Consider the following 4,697-nt stretch of genomic DNA (forward strand, 5'->3'; position numbering starts at 1 on the left):
GGGGGAGGATATATGAAATTTATTGTTGTTGTTGTTGTGTAGCTGATGGTGTTGTTACTGGTGTTGTTACTGGTGTTGTTACTGGTGTTGTTACTGGTGTTATTGAGGACCGACGTCCAAATACACACAAATGTCTTAATCTTAAAGACTGGCGTTATTCGGTACATATTTTAAAAAATGTATCTGATTAGAGGTAAGCAAATCAATTCTCCAGGAATCTACATCATCATAATTTGAACCCCACACAGATTCGAACCTCAAACCTTCACGAAGGAAGGTAGGGGCGGGGCTGGGAGTGGGGGTGGCACAGCAAACAGAAGAAAAGAAACAAGGTCATGTGACAGTCAAAGTGAGTCATGGTCTAAATGCTGAAACAAAGATGGTGGACAGGATTATGTCAAATGTAGTTAGAATAATTATGGACATTTACGATATTATGTATATATGGTCGCTCTTAAGCACAAGGAGGCTATCCCAAGAAATGGTGAAAATCGAAGGTAAAGTTTTTGCCTCTTGTTCAGACAAGAAGTTTTCTCTATAACCAAACAAATATACACACAAAAAAAACACCCAAACTTCTCCTAAAGGTAGGGTAATGCCCAATTTTGGTGTAGGTCAAGATTTCTGGAAACCCACGAAATCTGGGTTAGCCCGTTTGTCCTTGAAAGAGACCAATTATGGAAATTTGTAATATTATGTATATGGCAAAGATTCAGCCCTGTAGAATGACAGGTTAAATGATGATGATGATGATGATGATGATGATGATGATGATGAAATAACATGTATTATAATGAAAACATAAATACATAATTTGGCAAATGATAAAAGAACCCACCAAGGATAGAAGCTTTGGCATTTGTTTTTAAGACGGCAGAAAGATAGGCTCGTACATAGCATTTTAACATCTGCACAAGGCTTTAACATAATTGATTTTCACAATAGTATGGTAATGCTTTGATGCCCCTTTCAACACTGGTACAGGATGTTTTTGAGGACGACGGCTCTCCAAATTTACGTCTTTCTCAGGCGACATAGGGCTACGGAGATGCAAAAAGGAAGAAGAAAAGGGGGGGGGGGGCGGATTTTCCTTCACGGTATAAAAAGTATTTAGAAGTATTTTGCATTTTATATTTAAATTTTAGAAACATTAAATAAAGATAATCAAAATTTTGGTGAAAGAGTATGCTTTGGGGGGGAGGGGGGATTATGCTGGACCGTGGTGTAGGTAACCTGGGTTCAAATCTCATTTTGGGTGTTATTGAACTGGGTTTGTTTGTGGAAGTTTTTAAATGCTTCTCACCTACAATTTCGATTCTGTCGGATACAGACATTTGGTCGCTTTTAAGGACAAGCGGGCTAACTCAGATTTTGGGGGGTTAGAGAAATCTTGACCTGCACCAAAAATGGGCATTGCCCTACCTATAGGAGAGGTTTGGTTTCATTGATATGTATAGTTGTTTGGTTATAGAGTAAACTCTCCTTGTCTTTTAAAGAGACGGAATAAGGATCCAAACAGTATAATTTCAATTTTCTCAAAACAGCATTTATCGGGACAGCCTCCTTGAGCTTAAAAGCGACCATTTGAACTTGGAGGCCGCCTATCAAGAACAACATCACAAAGTTGAAAGAGTCGCCCAATCATAAAATAAAGAAATGATGTGCTATTCTAAGGGTTTAACTCGTTAAAAGAAAGAAACTAAAACATCGAAAAGAAAAAAAAATCGGCAATAGAAAGCAGAAAAAAGCAAATGGCAAAGGCAAGTGAGAAGCTGAGCGGGTGGTTGTCGCACGCTGACGAGGTCTACACGATGCTGATCTATCATACGCGTATCCATTGTGTGGTATCGTGGTGAAATCAGGCGCTCCCCAAAATAATAAATTCGAAAAAACTCTTTTCTTTTCGCCCATTGAGCAGTTTTTAACGATTTCTTTTTCGGGGGGGGGGGGGGGGCACACTTTGAATTAATCTAAAATAACGGATTTTTACGGAAAAACGTTGAAAGAAGGCAGAAAAAGTTGTGAATTTTCAGTTTTCCAGGAGCACGATGGCTTTAATTGTCACCAGACTAAATTTGGCAGTCATTAAAATTTTCTTGCTAATTTCATCTTTGACGCCAGTCGACTCCAACCTCCTTTAACCACACATACCTCGACTTCTGGTAGTTTAAGAAATATGAGGGTTTTTATCTTCATCAAACGTAAGGCAAATGAACAGGCTTTAGGATAGCACCAGTACATGTATCATCTCCGTGTCCAAAGATTGACGAGCGTTTGATTTCACCACGTCGTCACCATTAATTCTTTTTATAAGCAGTAAAGAGCACTGTGGATCAGACGAGTTTAAATAATGGAAAAATAAATTAATAATCATTTGACGTGAATATCTCTTACAAAAAACCCCCACACACACACACACACACACACACACACACACACACACACACACACACACACACACACACACACACACACAGGTTGACTGCAGGTGCAAAAGTACAGTGGTCTCAGAAATATCATTGTGGATTCAAAACGTAAAAAAAAGAAAAAGAAAGTTTTAATTCCTGAAACAGTTTTTTTCCCTCTCTCTCTCTCTCTCTCTCTCTCTCTCTCTCTCTTTCCTGAAAAACTTTTGCTTTCTCGGCTTAGAACATTTAAACAACATGCCAAAGATGATGAATTAAATTTCACCTGTGCGTGACATATAATTTAGGGCCCTTTATCATAAATACACTTTTGCTTTTTCCATCAAAATTGAGCAAGATAAACAGTGAGTCAAAACGGACATGGCGGAAGGAAATTTAAATATTCTGACTATCACTGTTTTCTCTCTCCCTGCAGTTTTCGTGTGTGTCATTCATTTAGAAATTGTGGTGTAATTAAAATACGGCTGTGAAAATTACAGGTTTGGGAGAAAGTTATGTGGAAAGACTTCCTGAGGATAGATTGGGAAAACAGTTACAAATGTCTGAAATATTAAATTATTATGATCAAGGTGTTAGAGCACAAATACACGTACAGATAGGTGATAAATACAAGGATGAATTATTGTAGAAATGTTTGTCATACGTGTGTGTGTGTGTGTGTGTGTGTGTGTGTGTGTGTGTTTGTGTGTGTCTGTGTTTGTTTGGAGAGTGTGGGGGTAAGTGAGTGGGTGTGTGAGTACAATATGTATGTGTGTGTGTGCGTGTGTGTGTGTGCGTGTGTGTGTGTCCGTGTGGGTGTATGTGTGTGTGTATGTGTGTGTGTGTGTATGTGTGCATGTGCGAATAAGAATAATGGCAGAAATAGTAACAATGACTATTTTTATCATTATCATTAACATAATACCAGCTATTTTACATTCTTATTATAATTCTTATAATGATTATACTTATCATAATATTTGATTCTATAGGCTATATACATATACATCAATTCATTTCTCTTCCTCTCTCCATCCTCTATATTCTCACCAACATACCTCCGAAAACTAATCAGAGCAAACATATAAAAAGCAAACTTACCAGAATACACACGAGTCAGGATCCAACTCAACTCACAAACAAACAAAACACACTCATAAGAGAATTCCAGACTGTTATGAGAGGAAAGGGGAAACAATCAGGTTAGACATTAGCACAAGGGAAAACAATCAAACCAGTTAGCATTGATCATTATGAAAAGTTAATCAGTGTGTTGCATCATGGTGAAATCAGGCGCTAGTCAAAATGATGAAATAAAAAAAATCGACATTTATTAGCCGTTCATTGGATCATTTTTATGGAATTTTTTTCTTTGATCTAACACCTTTAATTTGTTTTAAAAAATCTAAAATACAGTTCGGCCTGAATTCTGTTGAGGTATTTTGATCAAAGACTCAAAAATTATAACTTTGCACTTGTCAAGAACACACAAGCTTTGAAAGTCACCAAACTTTGGCGGCCAATTTCTTGTAAATTTTCCTCTGAAACCAGGCGATCCCCACCTTCGTTCCATCTCAAATATCTCGACTTCTATTCAAGATAGACAGCTATTTTATTCATCATAAGCAAGACAAATGAACAGGCTTTAAGACTATATAAAAAATTCCATAATGCTCAAAAGTTGACGAGCGCCTGGTTCCACTTTTTTGTGACACAAATAAGCGATCTTGTTAAATTAATTACGTTAGAAAAGAATAGTAATTACAAATGCTATTCAACACTAGTTAGGAACTATTTTGGGTGCAATAAGAGTAATGAGTTCGTGAATGATAGTGTGTGTGTGTGTGTGTGTGTGTGTGTGTGTGTTTGTGTGCGCGCGCGTGTGTGTGTGTTTGTGTGCGCGCGCGCGTGTGTGTGTGTGTGTATGTGTGTGTATGTGCGTGCGCGTGCACGTGTGAATGTGTATATTGTGTATTTGTATGTGTGCGAGATCCTATTTCTAAAAAAAAAGAGACAACTACCTAATCTGGTTCTATTTGTAACATAATCAATCTTTAAACAAATATTTTTCGACAACAGATGGAAACAGAGATCACACGGATGTACGTTATCTTGTTTACTACAGTAAAACCTGTCAACCTTTATGTTAGTAAATGTACCACACAGACAATCATGTCGTATTTTACAGATAGATAGATAGATAGATAGACAGACAGACAGACAGACAGACAGACAGACAGACAGACAGACAGACAGACAGACAGACAGACAGACAGACAGACAGATAGATAG

The 4,697-nt window shown here is 37.6% G+C and overlaps 1 protein-coding gene across 1 annotated transcript in view; it reads right to left on the minus strand.

The window, feature by feature from the left end:
* The window catches only part of LOC101848774 (hemicentin-1), a gene marked incomplete in the record, with an annotated part of 58,272 nt that overhangs the window by 18,945 nt on the left and 34,630 nt on the right, over positions 1-4,697 (minus strand).

This window comes from Aplysia californica, unplaced genomic scaffold, assembly GCF_000002075.1.
Source record: "Aplysia californica isolate F4 #8 unplaced genomic scaffold, AplCal3.0 scaffold00611, whole genome shotgun sequence".
Classification (NCBI taxonomy): Eukaryota; Metazoa; Mollusca; class Gastropoda; order Aplysiida; family Aplysiidae; genus Aplysia; species Aplysia californica.